This window comes from Larus michahellis, chromosome 2, assembly GCF_964199755.1.
Source record: "Larus michahellis chromosome 2, bLarMic1.1, whole genome shotgun sequence".
In the NCBI taxonomy this organism is placed as follows: domain Eukaryota; kingdom Metazoa; phylum Chordata; class Aves; order Charadriiformes; family Laridae; genus Larus; species Larus michahellis.
In genome coordinates, this window is record NC_133897.1 from 130,424,959 (window position 1) to 130,444,686 (window position 19,728).

Consider the following 19,728-nt stretch of genomic DNA (forward strand, 5'->3'; position numbering starts at 1 on the left):
TACCTATGGACTGGGTGGTACAGATTTTAGGTCTTATTCTAAATTTTGGCCTTTTCTCTTTGCAAAACAAAATATGTAGGCTGAGAAGACATGCATGCATGTTTCAGCCTAGAGGAGTGACATGTGAGACACAAGTACATATTCTCAAGCCACCGATAGGTGTACTGTAAAACTTGGTGTGGATTTTTTATTTGGTTTAGTGTGGAAGCAAGCCAAAATACGTTGAAACTTTTGTTATTGTTTGGCTGCATTAAAACATGTCAGGAAGATGAATAAAGTTTGTTTGGAAGGACATGTTCCTAAAGACAGTAGGGTGGCATACGTTATTAAAACTAGGCCTTTTTGATTTTATAAATGGTGCTAAACATATCCCAAAACATGGTTAATTACCAGCGGCAGAAAAATTTCACATGCTCCTGCTTTCTGGTTGATGCAACATAGACTCTTGTTAAAAAATTATAAGCCTTGGAGTCAACTCCCTGGAGTGTCCCCAGAGCATTTCCTGGATAATAATGATGCAATAGTTTTGTATCCTGTTGATGGTTGTCCCAAAGCACCTCAGAACAAATGCTCCCATTCCCTGAAAGCTGCTCAAGTACCAGGATGCTGCTATAAATGGTTGAAATGTGATGCAGTTTCCCCTCCAACTTCCTCCAGCTCAGCCTAATGGGGATTAAGAGCCATTAAAGGCTCTTTGCAGCATATGCAGTTGCTATTGATCAGTTGTTTTAGCCAATGATCTGGTTACAACTGTCTTCTCTTTCCAGTGCTTTACTGGCAGAAAGAAACATACAAACATACAATAAAAGGTAAGGAATGAAGGTACCAGACCTTTGCATGTGCGCTAAGAATTTGTTTAGTTGCTAACATGAAAGACTCCTGTTGTCTTTGTCCATGAGTAAAAGTTTCTACCTGCAACCCAAGAAGCCAGTTTAGAGTAAAAACAGATATACGAGTAGAACTCAGGGAATTTGTCTTGCTGGAGCATGGCACGATGGGTTTTGCATTCCTTGCTCAATGATGGCGGAGCTTAAACAAGATGAGTTTGGGAAATGCTTTCCCCACTTCCATTGGTGAAAAGTTTAGGAAAACTTCTGAGAGGTGGGAGGGCCAGTTCCTGTCCCCTTGGACTGGCAAAGCAGTTGAACTCTGCTTTTGCCTGTGCTGAGTCAGCATTCCACTGGGCGTTTCACATGGGAAACTCTGGGTGTTTCACACTGGCAGGTGTTATCCTCTTCTACCACTTCTTCTTAAAAGAACCCGGAAGTAACTCTTTGCTCTACGGAACCCACCTGTGTGCAAATTGGGTGAACTCCAAAAGTAGGTACTGGATTGTCACCCTGTAACGAGTGGTCTGGGCAGCAGTATGTCAACTTTCTGACACCTCTAAGGCTTTACCTTCCAGGTCTATGGACTGTGGAGGCTGTGGAGAATGCACAGAGGCAGACCTGAAGCAGCCAATGTCAAAGTCAAACGTACAGGCCTCCCATGAGGGAAGGTGAAGTGGAGCAGAGCCTTTCTGGAGAGTAATTATTCAGTGTCAGCACTCAATCTCACTCAAATTCTGGTTTTGGTGCCTACGTTCTTACAATATCTTGAACATTCATCCTGCAAATGACTTTTCTGGCAAAGTGAAGAAGAAAGGAAGGATGCTGAACTGAGAAGATTGTTATAGGAAGCCTGAGGCAAAAGAAATTACCAAAACCTCTGATGGTACTTTGTGGTCCCAGCATTTATTTTGCAGTAATAGATGTCTCTTGGGGGAGAGATCAGGCTTCATTTGCCTGATTGTGACAGCGTTTTATGAGACGGTGGCAGAGCAGGAGTAGCACACTGGCTCAAAGCAACAGAATTGCTGATAACTCACTATTTCAAAGTGTGAATAGGCATTAATTTTAGGAGAACAGACTTACCAGCTCACACCTGTGATCCAAGGTGTACAGGGTTAATTTGCTCTCTGTGACTGGACAGGAAATACAACACAGACATTCACGCCTTCCTCAGGATATGAATAATTTTTGACAGTACTTCACGAGCGAGGTCACAAATTTGATGTACTAGCAGGGTGCATCACGGCTTAGATGGGCCCTAGGAATCTCTCAGGAGATGGTCCAGAGTGGGAAGATGTGTAAGAACCACCAATAAAAAGCTGGTACTTCTCTTATGAAAGTGCAGCATGGGTGGGTGTACAGGGCAAAAATGAGATCTCCGCCTGACACTGAAAAGAAATGTTAGCGATGGAATGAGAGTTAAGGAAAGAAGTGCGAGAGAGTTATCTTCCTCTCTGACCGCTGCCATAATTTGATCTTGATTCCTAGAAAAGACAAGACATGTTCTGCATTTCTTCTCATTTCATGATGAAGTACGCCTATCCCAGAGCAGTCTGGCACTCCACAAAGGACTGCAGAGTCTTCTGTGCCCAAAGAGACCTGATATGGAGGACAAGGACCTGCTTCAGATGTGTAAGCATGACCAGAAAATTACACTTGCCCGCCTTTGGAAATCCCAGCACTATTGGCAGCTAAATGACTCCCTGTAGCACCTTGGTGTTCTTAGAACAGACGAAAACTCAGACAGGACACTAATAAGATGTTTACTTCAGTACTGGTACCCTGGGGGAGGAGGCTGTGGCCCTCTTCCGAGCCCTGAAGATTCAAACACACTACTTTCCTGTATGTACAATGCAGGAATTCAAAGAACATTTTATTGAGCCTTCATCAGATTCTTGAGTGTTTTTATTTCTGTGATACAGTTTCCAGGTGAATACTTCAGTTATAACCAAGACCACTGCTTTTGATAACTAAAAGATCAAAATGCCCTAAAACCTTGACCCCAGCGGGCAACACCAGAGAGCACATTTCCTATGAAATGTCCTCAGAGCTCAGTAGATTGGGCTGTTGATTGTCTTGCTAGAGCAGGAGCATTTCACGGAGGCTTGCGCTGCTGCAGGTGTTCCTGCATCACACAGAGCCTCCAACACAAAAAGTAGGGAGCATCAGTGTCCTTGTGGGCTGCCACTTGGCTAGAGGCACAGGTCCTCAAGAGAAGTCATTTCTTACTCTTGACTTCGGCATAGCAATGAACTGTCGTCAGCAGTCATCAGCAGCCGTCAGCAGCCCCTGTTGACTGAGATGCCACTGGCATGAAAAGTTTCCTCCAGCTGATGCATGGCAAGAAGGTGCAGCTGGAGGGAACCGTCCTGAGAAGCAGACGGGCCAGAGCAGACACGACCATGCTGAGAGAAACTGGGAGCCTACTGTTGTAGATGTCTGTGTGGGAAAGGAAAAAAGACACTGTGGGCTAACAGGTGGACACATGATGAGACACAGGGAGAGTGAAGGGAGGGATGTGATGCTTCCCACTAGGGCTTTCAGCATAGTTTGTGGGAACCAGGACAGTTGCAGTGATGTGATACATAAAAGAAGCCTCCAGTAAGTTCCTCCTCCGGGGCAAATGTCCACCACTGGCATAAAGAATTCATGAAGTATAAGGCACAGCTCCTCTCCAGTCAATTGCTGGGGCTCCTAGTTGCTTTTTAATTTTCACAGCCTTGAATTCAGGCACTCCTGCAGCATCTGGATATTTGCTATTTGCATCTCTGTATCTTATATATAGGACCATAACAAGCAAGCAGTTCTGCCATACTGACTTGCCTCACTTTGTGTGTGCTTCGGTCTTACAAAGGGCTGTCTTCCCTCCAGCAACGTAGATTGAGAAATTGGGTGCAGCGGAAACGCCGCCAGCAGCTACTTGCTATAAAAAGCTGAGAGTCCTTTGTGGGCCATGAGAAAAATGTCAGAAATGCAGCTTAAATTCTGGACTGCTTACACTGCCCTTTGATGAAATTGTGCCCGGACACTGGGACAGTGAGATCAGTTTCCCCATGTTGCAGTCATCGTTCGCAAGAGTGGTAGGTCAGAATTTTTTGTGTCACTCAGTCATTTTACCCAGAGTTTGAAAACCCACAATGCTGCCAACACTTTTGATACTGAAATTCATATGATTTTAGTGACAGTTATTTTACTTATCTTTTAATAGTGCCTGGCAGGATCCCTCTCCTGTTTTACTGTCTTGTCTTAGAATCCCTGGCTCAGAATGGATGACATTTTTCATTATTTTATATGGAAATAAGGTCTAAGTCCAAGCTGTCTGCCATTTCCTCAGAGGCATCTTCTAGCTCAGATGGTTACCTGCTCTTCTTATTTTATTGGAACTCAGTTATTCAGATTATAGTTAAGTGATTCCTACCAAAGATGACAGAAAAAAGGTGTATTTTTTCATATATGGCTTTTCTACATGTTACAAGCCTTCAATTCCTGTCTTAACTTTACGCAAGCAAATTTCCAGTCCTGGAGTCGCTTGAGCTATCAACAAATTTAGGTTGTTAAGTCTTCTAACTTTGAGAAAGTTGGAATACAAATACTCGAGTTTACCCTAGGTGAAGCATCTGGGGCAGTTATGTCTCATCTAATGCTTAATGGCCCAATCGCTTGGTAGACCCATTCATAATTCATCAGGCATCTGATTAAATGTAGTTTAGTCTGACTCACGTGATAGTGTTTGAGGCTAATTTAAAGGCAGAACATTATACTTGCACAACTTGCCAATATATGCTAGGCATGTAGAATGAACTCTCTCCTACTGATTAAAATATATGAACCATTTTATATGGTTCTATATTCCAAAGAATACAGATTCCTTTTTCTGGGATAGCCAAAATGTCTGTTTACATTGATAATTGTTTCATCTTTTCCCTTCTTTTATCCTTTTTCCTTTCTTTGAAAGGAGCAAGACAGGATTATACTGTAAATCTTCCATTCATATATATTTCACATTCAGTGACCCAAACAACAGATCTATGGGTCCAAGGCTGGCCATGTAAAAGTGACTTGGGCAGGTGATAAAAATAATTCTCTGTTCTTGAACATTATGCAAAATACAACAGAAGTAGATTCTATCAGTACTCCTCCTTTGTTTTCCAGTTAGAGTTCAGTATTAGATATTATTTCCCTGACTCTATATCAAGTTGATTGTAGCTTTTACGAAATGTTAAGTGACTGCTGTACGGTACAGTTTTACCATTTATGTAATGATGATCTATTTTTATTTAATATCATAACACAAGAAGAATCTTACCTAGTATATGTATCTCTTGAAAAGCCATACAAAATAGGGCCACTGACAAAATACTGGAGCAACTAGTCTCAGCTTCAGAAAAAGAAAAACAGTTCTGGCAATTAGTGGTATGAACATTTAATTGCTAAGTATAGTATTAGGTGAAAATGTAGCAGATTTATATAACCTCACAAGGACAGTGGAACCATAAATAATTGAAAGTATGAAATTGTAAGGAAATAGGTCTTATAAGTAAATGTGATGTCCTGTTCATAAAAGGTTAAAGATTGGACACGCTGAAGGAACTCACTGTATGTTAATATGGAGCCATCGGATCTGGTCCTTTAGTAAAGTCTGAATTTTTCACTTAACACAGGAAATCAACTTTGTTTTGTTTGAAAATTATTAGGTATTCTTCCTTTTTGAGTACAGAGTGCTATTTCGGAGAATTCCCAAGTAGATTCACTAATTAGAGTTAAAGAACCCTTTTAAAATTCCCTTTAAGGAAAGAGATATCAAATCTTTTCTGTTTTCCTGAGGGATCTTGATAACACAGACTCTTCAAATTCTCCACAGAATTAAAAGTCACTGGAATATTATGCATACGCTATATTTGAAGATTTCCTTAGGAGCGATGATCTTTCTGTATTCATAAATCATTTTCTCCTACTGTAAGGTTAGCACATAAAATATTCAGAAAAACTAGCAAGAAATTACTGTCTTTCAAACCACTGCCATCTTCCATTGTTCATGGGCATATGGCCAGAGTCTGAACTAAGCAGAGGTGAGCATCACCACTGGTCTTAGACAGCCTAACAAATGCTAACCAGGGGTAATTTGGCTTCATTCTTATTGTACGTGCTAGAAAGAAGCAGTCATACTTGTTAAGGATGCCATCAGCAGGTCCCAAAAACATACCATTTAAAAGCCATTATTAGAGATCATACCAGTCTATTAAGACTCAGATGATGAAGGTAGACTTCCCTGTTACTCTGTCTTGAGCTAAAGCCAAGAATTTTTCAGACTGAAGATTAAAGAAACAACAAGAGGGAATAGATGGAGGTGGCTAAGAGCTGGGGGGAGGGAAGGAGAGAGGGATGGAAAAACAGAGAGCTGTGTGTAATCCATATATTGATGGTACTGCAGCACAAGTACTTCGGTCATCCTCAGTAGTTTGACATGCATGTTTACTGGCGAAATTAATGAATGGAGTCCTGTGCTAACTGAGAAGAGAGATCTCTTGGGGAGGAGCACTAGCGAGTTAGCCTTATCCCATGATAAAGGGATAGGGCAGGTGGACCATGTCTTTCCACTACTCATTGAATGCCAATAGCTGTAGCTGTACACCTGACTGGGTAAAGGAGGAAAACCGCTTCACTGGTGTTTTTGGCATTTCAAAACAGAGCTCAGTTTCTCACGTGTTTTGCCTCCCTTTCAGTAGCTCTTCACGAACAGCTGTAAAACAATGGTTTGATCATGCAGCTGTTAATGGAAAATGTACCCTGTATGGCTAAATAACAAAAGAGGTTTCATTCAATGGTAACAAGACTTATTTAACTGTAAACCAGACTCCTCCGTGGGTGGCTCGGGAAGAGGACACTCCCCAGTGAGAGAACAGAAAAGATAGCACGTGGTGTTGGCATCCAACTCTGCAAAGGTCCATCGCAATAAATTTTGAAAAGCAATTAATAATCTGAAATGTGCTTGTAAAAGATATTCTACCTTTTCTAGTAGTGAGCAGGCTTGTAAACATTTGATGACTGTTAATTCACTGTCAGAAGAAAAAATACAGTCTTGCTTGGACTCACTTCTTGGATACTTTGTCTCCTAATCGAGGTTTTTACCTTCTATTTTTTCCATGGAAGCACTAATTTTTTGACCAGCTTCTTTTCCAGCCTCCTAGCCAGTGTCTCTGGAAGGCTAGCTTCGTGCTGCTGCATTCACTTCTTTGTGTGGAAAGAAAGTGATTTGCTTTTTGTATGCTATTTATAGAGAGCTTCTCCACAGAGATGGCGTCCCCTCCCCCCCGATGGCTCCGAGCATCCTTGTACTGTGGCTACCCGCCACCTGATGTCCTATTTTCTCATTGGCTCTGGCTGTTCCCAAACCTTGTGACTCCTGCGAGCTCACGCCCAGCTGTACCGGCTCCGAGTCTCCTGCAGTGAGACATAATCTTCACTTTCACTTCTATCATTTGTCCCTAATATGCTAAAGCATCTGCACAAGTGCTTGCATTCATTCCCAGAGCCCCCCGTCCTAGGTTCAGCCCGGAGGTCACCATGGAAATAGACGTCGCTCCTCGTCTTGACGAGGTGGCAAGCGGCTCCGTTACGAGGTCTCCGTTACTTGCCGGAGGACTGTAACCCATATCATCGCATCCGAGACAGAGATTTTATATTCAGATGACCTTTCATATCCTGAAATTGTTAAATACTGTCTCACCCTACATCTGCTGTTCAACTAAAAGTCAGGCGACCGATTAACTTTCTCGATGGGATTTCCCTGTGATTATAAAGCCAGGTGACTGTGACAAGGTCACCAGGAAAAACAGCCTTGTGATTTTAAGCTTGACAGAAATCTGGCAGGAAATGCAGATGAGAGAAATGTCACACTTAGGCAATGATAACCTTAAATATCAGAGACTGAGCTCAGAAATGTTTTTATTTCAGACCATCAGAAGGGTTCATGAAATATGTCTGTTTGTTCATTCCTCCAGGAGACCCTCTCTGTTCTTACATCTCAGTGTGTTATGATAAATAATGCATTGCCTTCCCAATAGCCTTGATAAAACTGCTTCCTTAACCGTATGAGGAGTAGATTTCAAAAAGAGAACAAGCAAAGCACAGAGATGGAAATTAACCCCAGGACCGCCAGCCTCCATTAGCAATAATGGTGTCTGACAATTCCGGGGTTAAATGAGAAGTAGGTGCCTTTTTACTGAGTTCTGCTCTTTGTTCTTGCTTTAGTGTGTGTCATTGTGGAGACTGTCATGTAAGGTTAATGACAGCCTCTCATTACCCTTGTCAAATATGTAATAATGTGGCCCAACAACAGGGCTGAATGGCTCCTGCTTGTCAGACCCCTATGTTTTGCCTAGCAGATGGTCACTGTGTTTGGAGAGGCCCTCAGATCCATCAGTGCTATCCTGAACACGTGTGTGAGGGAGGCATTTTTCCCTGATGGGACAGTTCATGGATGGAATACTAATTGGGCACAGCAAGACAACTGAGGATTTATTTATTTTTGCTCCTGGTAGAAATATGTTGTGTTCCAGGGAAGGGGGGTGGGGGGGGAGGGAGAGAGAGGCATAACCCTATTTCTGCTGCCGCCAGCCCCTTTTTTATTGTCTGACTCCTTACACTGGCAAAATTGCCACGTGTTATGCCGTATGCTGAAAGTCTGGGCTCTTCAGCTACAGTGTCAACGGGAGCGGAAATTCAGGCTTTGGTCAACTTTTGATTCTATATTTTGAAAGTCTGACTTGTGTTCTCATACCCCTTAAAAAAGAAAACAAATTTGTTGCTTATTCACTCTAAGCTTTGGAGAGCATCATGTTAACATATCCCCTTGATATTACCTCCCTAGTTATTAGGATTAAATATTTATATTGTGGTAGCTGACCCTCCTGTGTTAGGTAGTATGCAAACAGAAAATATCTGTTCCTTCTCAAGGGAATATAAGCCCCTCTAGCATTAGGTTGGTGATGTGGAAGGCGGTGGTTTGCATTGTCAGATGTATCAGCAGCCTGCTCTGAAAGTTGGTGTACTCGGCCTTTCACCACGCACCTGCCTATTAAACAGAGAGTTCTTTGCAGCAGGAGCTTATGCTCCTCAGAAGCTTGGGCTGGGGCTGTCTCAGTCAGGTAGAGTTTTAGTTGGGTTTTTTTTGGGTTTTGGATGTTTGATTGTTGGGTTTTTTTAATAGATTTTTCTTTCTTAAAAAAAAAAAAATTAACTCTTTATTGTTCAAAATACAATCTTCAAAATGCAAAGCCAGTGCAAAGTGATGTAATATCATCTTTCCCCATTTGGGAAACTTTGCACTAATGGAACTCCATTGTTCTTTGTTGAAAATGCCTCATATGAGCAGCCTGCACAGCCATAAAATAATGTTTTATCTGATGTGGTTAGGTACAATTCGTCTACATCAAGGAGTAGGATTGATGTGACTAAAATTAGGGTAGTCATAATGGTGCAAATGTTCTTAATGTAGACAATACCTCAGTCTGCAGAACAAGAAAAATTTGTTCTAAAAAGAATAATCAGCCCTATTTGTTTCAGAGGGATGTTAACTCTGAAACTTAAATATAGCAGTGAAGAAATCAACACAGTTAACTACTTCACTGCTAGGCCTTATAATGGAGATAATCCCTATCACAAAGACCTTTTTTATTTTCCTAAGAACTAGATTCAAATAATGTAGAACAAAAATAACAGTGGGAAAGTGCGCTGGTTGCTTTACTCCATTTTGTATTACAATTATTAAAACTCTCCATTGCTGACTGTAATGAAGCTGCCCTGGAGTTCCCACCATCAAAGTTGTGCATATTGCAGCAGCAGGTCAGCTTGTTGCAGAATTCATATAACCAAGTCTGTTCTGGGTCAAGAAGAAAAACTGAGAGTCAGAAAAAAATATTTTGTATAGTTTTTCCCAGTGGAAAGACATGAAAAAATCACATGGAAAATCTTAATCACTTCAGGAGTGCAAGGAAAACAATGTACAAAAGCTACCCCTAAGAATGCCCACGGTTCTTTTAAGGAGATTTAGTCTCTTCATTTCTCTTCAGTCTCCCATCCCTTTCAAATCTCATTGATACTTTTTTTTTTTTTTTAAAGCAGTAAAATGACTATTTTTCCATCTGTAAACGACTCTGGTAAAGGCCAGATCTAAAAGTGGATGCCTAAAGTGGAGAAGCACATACAACTTAGTCACCTCACCTTTTGGGGCTGTGAGTGTGCATCTGAGAGAGCGCGAGGGATTTTTTCTACTGCCAGCCTGGCAGCAGGCTTTTAAAAAAAAATTCTGCAGTCAGCAGACTTCAGTACTTTTTTTAAAAAGACATTTACTGTGAATATCACTCAAGTTGGCATGGTTCCCTGTTCTCTCTACCACTTCCCCCTTACTGAAACAGCAAAGAAACGGAACATTTGTGGTAAATAGCTAGTTCAGGGGATACCTGCTCCTTCATACTGGTGTTTTTCCTCACAGAAAGGATCCTAAGAATAGCAGGCAAGAAATCATGGGAAGTTACTGGGGCTTCCTGAGGGAAAACAAATGAGAAATAGAAAGGATGCGGCATTTGAGTCAGCTTTCTACCATGCCCACACACATGACGATGTGCCGTGTCTCCGGGGAATGAGGCACCAGGAAAAATAATTGTTACCTTGTAGTATGTCCACTTTGTTAAGACTAATGAAATAGAAAAATGTAGGCCAAGGCTGCTAATTAGTATATGTAAAGACAGTAAAGGAACAAAATTATGTAAATCAAGATGGCAACTAAAACCAGGGACATTCTCAGCAAGTTTCACTGGAATTAGCAGACATGTAATAAAGTTAACAGCCATCTCTGCTGGTGTTCTCAGATAGCACTTTCTGAGGCAACGCCAAGCAATATCAGCGTGAAATCTAAAACTCCCCCTTTTTATATAAACCCCTTTCTAATGCACATTGCAGATTAAGCTTGTAATTTTTTTTGTCTCTCCAGTCACTTCGCTAATGCAGTGTTTTGCTCATGACTTCACAAAATGCTGAGAGATAGACAGCACTCCCACGTGACCCACATTTTAAACTGAAAGCCCCCTGCATTACAGGTGTGAGCACAAGCCTGGCAACACACAGATTTTCTGGCTGACCAGCAGGAGTGGTGAATCCAGCAGTACGTTAACAAAGGCCTGGGAAAGCCGCCTGATTTCCCTGCCATTAAATATTAGCGAGTACTGAAGTGCAAAGACACTGCTTTTATGGGAGAATAGGGTAAGAAGGCAGAAGTGATGCAGGGGCGGCAAAAAGAAAGTGTAGAGGAAAGAAGGGTAGCTCCTAAGCTCCCAGGCTGATAGCCGGGGTTGGAGTCAGTGTCTGTTACGGTCATTCCCACACAGAATGAGAGCGGGGCCAAAATGTAACTCCAGAGATGAAGAAAAGCCTAGCTTCAGTATTGAGTTGCACAGCTGATGACTCCAAGGCAATTAAAATGAATTGGCTGAATTTGTTTATTTGAAGGCAGCGTGAGTGAAAGCTCTCCTTTTTAGGAATTCAGGTAAGGCTTGCCTCTGCCTGGGAAAGGCGGGGGCATTGATTTGACTGGTAGAATATATTATAGCTTACTGTTTCAAGAGTATTGGTATGCTGGAGCAGAGTACGTAACCTGGAGCTACACAATTTTTTTTTCCTAAGCTGCCTGTCTTCTGAATATGATGTGAGGAAGGCATCAAGTTATTTGAGTGTCAATAAGCTAGATTACATATTTATGGGTAGTGAGCAAAATACATTTTGAAGTGGTAACTTCCTGAACACTTATGAAGCACAATTCTTTTAGTATTTTCTATATTTAACAATTCTCCCATCACAGATTGTGACAAACACAGAATAAACACAGAATAACAATGCCACAGGAGGGGAGCGAAGACCTGCAGCTGCTGAGGTGACAGAAGGTCTTGGGGTTGCCATGTGGTTGGGTAGACAAAGTTGAAAATAGGGTGTGAATAATGATATTTGGGTCAACTGTTTAAATGTTGTATTTGGGGCAGGAGACATTACTGGGCAACATTTGATATATGGATGTTTGGGTCTCCTCAAGCGGTGAGATCATGAAATGCTCCTGTTTTGTAGATGTCAGAAGTAGGACAACACTGTTGTGGTTACTTACTTCTAGTCACAAAGGAGGAGAGCAGAGAAAAGTGAAAAAATAATAAATCCGAACATGAGTCAAAACCATAGAACTCTCTTTAAAAAATACAGGTAATTACGATTTGGAGTCCAGTTTCTTAAGAAGCTTGAATTCTTGAACTGAGCAATGCCAGGAATAAAGGTACAGGTCCATAGAGATAGGTGAAATGGACTTTTCACAAACTGAGCTGTGATCAGCTTGGACTACTTGTCCCCCAGAGCTGCCAATCCCTTGCTTTTCATATAGTCAAGGGGAGAGATAGTTATGATGCTTACTATATATATTACTATATATATATTACTATATATCTAAGTAAGCTGTAACAACTTTCTCTTTGCATTCACGGCATATAGAGACAGTTTCCTAGTTCTGATATAGGGCAATCTGAATAGGTGAATTTAGAGATATCATAGCAGGCAAGCAAGTTTATCTTGGACGTAGGACTGAAAATCTTCTGCGGTGGGGCCATGCTTTAGGTACAAGCCTCCTTGGGGGACTATTTTTGTAATGAGCATAAACTTCCACCAAAAAAAATTAACTCATTTATAGGAGATTTCTTATCCCTTGTCTCCTTTTAGCTACTGTTTTCATTTGAGTGCCATAGACTCCAAACAACATATATTTGCTGTAAGTTTTTGGGATTCAGTAGAGTAGTTGGACCATCGCATTAAATGCCAGCTTCTTCCACTCACTAAGCAGCCATGAGACACAGATTTGATATTCTTAATTGAAGATTTTATTTCCCACAAAGTTACAAAGTTTGAAGTTTTCTCTCCTAATGATTTGGATCTGGACATACTTAACTGCTCTATAAAGCAAAGAGGAAAGTACCTTAGTTTGTATGGACAGCCAGAACAGATTTGTCTGTTCCTAGTTATTTTGATATGGCCCTCTAGTTTTAGAACCACTGATGAGAAATTTTCCTGAGTAACTAAAACTTAAACTTTAAAAAATGAAAAGATTTCTTTGCTTCTTAACTGTCACTTAATTATGACTGTGAAAAGCAAAGTAACTTGAAAAAGCTCAGAGCCCTTTTTTTGGAGAAAATGGCAAATTTAAGACTCTACTGTGCAGCAGCACAGGAAAAAGAGCAAAGCAATCTTCTCTATTTGGAACAGCCATGATTTAATTGGCTCCTACTGATCCCTTATTAATTAAAAAATATTGTAGCCTCTTTGAAGCCTGCATTTGCTTCCTATCTAAAAACACGCTTGTCGATCTTGCCCCCTCGCTGCATTATCATCCAGCGAGTGTATGGATTTTAAGGGTGCAGTGAGAAGTCTATGTGTTTCTTCCCTCCCGTGTTTATCCCAGGACTGAAAGGCCAGCCAGGAGGTGAGACGCAGTGGCGTTCCCCAGCTTGCACATGATGTTTCTTAACAGCACAGTAGAGCCGAAGGCTTCCCCTTTGTACTGTTCTTGAGTATCAAGCCCAAGTTTCGTGTATGTAGCTTCAATTGGGATGATTTCACTGGCCAGAACTTAAAAAGCAAAAAAACCCTCTGCAGTTCCTAATGACACCCAATTAAACACAAAATTCAAATGCATGGCCCTATTTCCTCGTGTGACCTTCTCGTCAGGCTACTGCAAATGGTCACGGTCCCCAGGAAAAATGACAGCCTGAGGAAAGTGAGTGAACAAAAGAGCCACACCTGCCTACTGTTGGTAGGAAGAAGGCATGCAGCCCATCCCCTGCTGACGGTCTTAATGGTGCACCACAGTTTCTTTCAGAGGAAGATGGGAGAAACATAAACAAGCCTGGCTTCCCCTGAACTGCTTCCTGAGTCAGGATGTCCTCTCCTCCGCGAGGAGCTCTGACATGGCTATGTGCCAGCAAAGCCATTTGGCTCTCACGGTGATGTTGGTATCTGGGTAATGATAGTAGGGTCCTTTTTATTTTGATGTCTTTGATATTCTTTTGAGTTTTCACAAAATCTGAGGTGTGCTATCACTGTCCTTTTCCATGAAAATATGGATAAGCAAGATATATATATCTGTACAGACAGTTTTTACTTTAATTCCGCTGCTACTGGTAAATTTGATTAGGAGAAAAGAAAAGTGCTGAACAAATATTTTAAAAATCTGCCAGCTGATTAAATCACACTTTCTTCCTATCTTCTTGGCATATGAGGTCGACTTGGGCATCATTTTAAATCTTCTAGTTTAGATTATGATCTTTAAAATGACATTAAGCTTGCTTTGATGCTCCGTGTGAGTACAGGACAAAAGCCCAGGAATTAAATGATTGCTCACATTGCAGCATCATGATAATATAGCTTCAGACTCCAGCCAAAAGGTAGCAAATGAATTATCCCAGAAATGTTCATGCTTCTACATTGAATCATGCCACTAGCTCTGTTAGAAAGAAAGTAAAAGTGCTTAAAGCCCCAAACTAGATTTTTTTAAACAGGACTGGGAGTGGTATCTTGACTCTGCTTTTCTTAACAATTTCTGGCACTTTTTAAAGCGTCTGCTTTGAGATACATGGGAAGGCTTTGGTTTCAGAAGTTAGAATTGTACCTTGTTTTTTTAAGGTTGTGTTATTCTGGAGTCCTGTAGGAAAAACTGCAGGTGTGTAAACCATTTGTGGTCCAGCTTTTCTCATTAAACATTTTTCCATTGCAGAGGTTTCCTTACTCTAGTGGAAGGTAGCTTCTGTGTGAAGTCATGATATTCATTGGGCCAGATAGAGTTGAGAACAAAATGAAATTACCAGGGTTTACTAAGTTGTTGCCCATCTGCTGAGCTGTAGTAATTTTCCATTCCTGGCCTGTTCCAGTTGCGAGATAATATGGTTTAGCATTAACCTCTTTCAATTAACTTTAAATTGAAAGGCTTCAATTAAGTCGCATCACTTTACACCTGGGATGGGCTAACAGTACGCCCACAGTCATCTACCGGTGATTACAGTCGCTTGGCTGACAAACAATAGGCTGGTAAACTCCTCTAACGTGGGCAAGCATCAGAGTCTTCAGGTACCCTAGGTCACTCTCATAAATGACCTTGAAGATGCTGCTTCCTGTATGAAGTAGACACAGCATCCTACGTGGAGCCAGGGGTAAGGACAAGGCACGAGGATGAAGCACTGCCAGCAGTCGCTGCCGCTGAGCTTCCAGGGAGCAGCCTTGTGAACCAGCTGTAGGGTTACCAAGGCCTGAATTACCTAGTCCCTGACCATCTCGATAGCAGCTCTGCTCATCACCAGGGCCTGGCTAAATTACTCTGAGAGATGAGGTGCAACTGTCTGGTCAGCTCCATAAGCAAATTCAAACTTTTCATGGCCCCTTATGGAGACCCCCAGAGAATCCATACTTTTTTGTGGCTGCTCTAATCAGGCTTCTCTAAAGGTTGTAAAAGTGTTACAGTTCAGGTCTCCTGGTTTTCTCCACCTTAAAATAAACTTGTGTGAAAAGTCTCATGCTTGTGGGTCATTGATTGCAAGTTGATGAAACTGGATGAATATAATATGTAAATGTCATCTGTAAGATATTTTATCTTTTTTTCCCTTTAATTACATTTTCACACCATTTTGAAAGGCTCTAGTTATTGATTTGTATCTTGACTGGAAGATATTGCTATGGATAGGATGAAGGATAGAACAAAACTGGTAGTAGAGCAGAAGGAATATAAAAAAATCAGAGGAGAAAAGAGAGGGAGATGCTTTAGGGAATCAGGATGCTTAAAAGAAGAATGTTAAGAGAAAAGCAAATAACATGTCTTTACTAGCTGCAAAATATGAATTTAATCAACAAAAAAGACATTTTTTCCATTGAGTTAGTAACACAGAAGTCCTTTTTTGAAGAGTTTTTCCTGTTGACAACCAGAGTATGCTTTGAATATGACTGCAGTCCTGGCTAACGTGAAGTATACAGTGATAAAATCTCTTGGAAGTGATTAAAACCCTTGAGAATTCAACTGGCAATGCCAGAGTTCAGTACCCTGAAGTAACAGAAATACAAAGAACATGAACGCTTGTGAAGCCAGGTTATAGTTCCTATAAGCTTGTCCAGAGAGAGAGAGAGATTTATTTTGAGTCACACGTTAAAGCTGCTCTAAGCTATGCTGTATCTAAACATAGGTTTGTGTTTCAGCTGGTGTAAACACAGTGAACCTGGTTAATTGGTGGTGGTCTCTGGAGTATGTAGAGACAGGGACCCCACAGAAATGCCTTAACAAGTGCCATCCGGGGGAAGGCAGTGGGGCACCGAAACGCCAGCGCGCACATTGCTCCGTGTGTTGTGCTGCAGTTTGCTGGCTGCTTGCTTGATAACTGGCAGGGAATCCACTGCAAAATTGACAAGATTCATGTCTTCTGCAATGCTTGGACAGCAGGGTCCTGTCCGTTCCTTTCCCCTGCCAAGCAGCCTGGCACAGAGAGCAGAGTGCAGATGGAGCGGCACAGCTCACCTGGGCGCTCGAGGCACTTATATCTGCAGTCTTACTGAACTCTATTTGTCTTTTTGCTGGTATTTTCCCAAACTAGAAGCTGGAATTTAAAGCACTGCAGCCTTTACTTAAGTCTCCTTGACAGCATAAAATACAAAAGGATAAATATCACTTTGCAAGTGACAATTGAATTGTATAGGAAAGTGATGTAACTAGTCACATATTAATAGCTTTAATTTATCACAACCCTGTCTTAAGAAAAATAATACAATTTATTTACCAGGAACAATTTATTTACCAGGAACTGGTCTAAGCAGTTTGAAAAATCTTGCCTTTATAAATGTTCTTTATAGTATTTGGATCTACTTTTTTCACTGTTTCTTACTTCTTCCAGCTCTGGCCCTGTATGTGGCCATAAAACTACCAACTAGAACCAAAGAGAGAAGCAAAGTTAGAGACAGAAAGAAGTCGGCACTGGATAATTTAGGGAATTGGCAATGGGATTTGGATCCTTTCAGTCTGTCCGAACCTTGCTGATGGGAACTGCACAAACAGCTAACGGGGATAAATGGTTTGTGCTCCTCATGCAGAAGTTGGAAAACTGCAGAATGCTGGAATATGTGGTGTTTTCTGAGAGAGAGCTGGAAGCAGGAAAAAAGGACAGGTTTATGCAAATAAAGGAAGGAAAGAAAGAGGTGGTTTAGAATGAGATCATCAAAGATAATACAAAGAAACCACTGGTGTCTCTGCTAGGTCGCCTTTGTTGTATCTTCAGTGAACAAAAGATTATTTAAAATAAAAGTGTTGCTATAAACGTCCATTTTCTCAGGATAAATGAAATTATTCTCAGCTCTAGGTGTGTTAATGGTTAAATATGAATAGTTTCTAAGGGCAATTAGAAGGTGAGAGAGTCCAGAGTCATTTGTCCAAAATTTTTTTGTGAACCATAAAGTCAAATGCAATAGTTTTGTTTAAATGGGGAATACAGACTACTACGCTTTCCAAGCTTCAAGGTCACTTCAGTTTGTATTTGCTGTAAGCTCTGATTCAGGACTATCCTTTGTGTTTGGATTTCATTTGTCCTTTTTCTGAATAATTTGGGTTGTTGGTAATTTCAGTTTTAGGCTTCATGACACTCATATTGTTGCCATGTTAGGTAAAGAATTTAGAACCTGTAATTATCAATATTGTGACTTATTTTAGTGTTTTAGAGACATACACCTTCCAGAGGTTAAAAGCGGAAAGAAAACAATGACATTGCTTTGTAACGCATTTTGATCACAAGTATGTAATAACATCTCTGACTCGGAGGACATCGCCGCTTACAGTCAAAACCACAGTTTGCTTTTAGCCTTATCCAAACAGGCTATTAAGCTGGCAGGTGAATTGGTCGTTGCCCTTCTCTTTCCTCCTCAGCTCCTCAGTGCAGTAGATTAACTGCACGAGCATGTTAAAGCAAGGTTGATTTCAATCTAAACCAGTAAAAGCAGCAGGGGAAAAATTGCCAGCTTGGTATCTTCTCAGCTTTGCCGACCGGAAGGTTCTCCCAAGTTTGGGGAGGCTGGAAATGAAAATTAACCAGCCTGAGGGGAAAAAAAAAAAATAAAAAAAATTGTAAGCATTCTTAGCGCAGGCATTGCTCCTAGAGCCTAAAATCATCTCTCCTTCCCCCATGCCAGTTTCTGAGGGAAATAAAAAGCATGCAGTAGAGCACAAATGTGCCCTGAAATTTTGAGGAGAATGTGCATTGACCTTTAAGCAACATGCACACCGTCGAAGAACCTACCTACCTACCAACAGGCAATTATAAACCGCCTGAGGTCCGCCGGGAATTCAGCTGTGGTTTCCCGCCTGCCCCGCTCCTCTCTTGGAAGCAGCCATATTTTGCAGCATGACCCTGACAGGGAGAGCTGTAGGGAGGTGCAGGGGGGGCTGCGCCGAAGTGCGGCTGCTGTGGTGTCACAAATAAGAAATCTGCAGCTCAGTTGCTGCCTCTGCCCGGTGCTTTGTCACTGCGCTTAGTAAAGAGAATTTTCTTTTACTCCCCGGTAAACTGTTTTCACTGAAGCTTTGACTCTTGCTGGATTTTGTCGACACTGATGTGACTAATCCTTCTGCAGCTGGTCATGCTCCTGGCCTGGGAGAAGAAAAGGTATCAGCATGCCCATGCCACCAGGTTGTGCGTGGAGGAGGAGGGCAACAGAGCAGCACCGTAACCCCTTGAGAACAAGTGGAGCGATGGCAGGGGTCAGGGCTTCCTTAGAAGGAGGTGTGGGCAGGCTCTACTTTGAGGACCTTTCTGCCTATATCTGGCGGGGGTTAGTGATGCATCTTCCCAGCCAGTCCCTGCCCTTGTCCCAGTTCTTGGCACCCTGCTGGTCATGTCTGAGTGAAAGGGTCACAGCTGCTGAAGAGCGTGAGCCTTCCTTCACTCAGAGAGAGGTGAGATCTGAGCGCACATCTCATCTGGGTGACTTGATTTAATCTTTCTTTGTTACACATCACTTTTTTGCAGGACCTGGCAACATCTATTTTTCACTTTACCCTGGGATGCGCACAACCTTGCAATGTGTGCGTTCCCTTCCTTTTACACAGGACAAAACAAATTTATCAATTAAATGGACAGTCTAACAATTTCAGAATAATTTTAGCATCTTCCTCTTCCTACTTGTGTCCCACAGGTATTTTTAAAAATTATTTTTCTTGTGTATGACAAATCTCTGATTATACGGGGTGTTTGTGTTAATTTATTTTTATTTCTGTTTGTTTTGTTGTTTGGCTGTTTGTTTTTTTTTTCCCCTCCTGTAAGACTGGAGATATGAAGCTGTATTCCTTTTAATGTCATTGTTACTGCATTTCTTTAGCAGTCACACCCACACTGTTATCCATCCAAACTTGTTACCCGTGCCGCTCTGGGCGAAAGAGAAGGGGGGAGATTTAACAAGGACAGCTGTAATTTTCCTAACAGGGTAGAAACCAGCCAATTGGAAGCCCTTTCTCAGTAGACACCGACGAGACACCAGAATACTCGCTCCTCAGGTGAACGCAGCAGTCGCATCCCTCGCTAGCACTACGGCGCGTCAGTGCAGTGGAAGATGGCGAGCTGTAGGCTGCCAGCCCCCGCTATTTATAGCATCAAGAGCTTCAGGGTGTGAGGCAAGCTGTTTTTAACACAGTGGCATTTTCTTCTGTTTAATCGTGGAGTAGCATCATTTTTAGGAAGTCATTACTTGTGCTCAAGAGAGTTAAAAAATTATGCTTCTTTACCTAGTTAAATAAGAGGCATTTGTGAAATGAAAATAAAATAATAAAAAAAAAGCACTTTTCTAAGACTTTAGA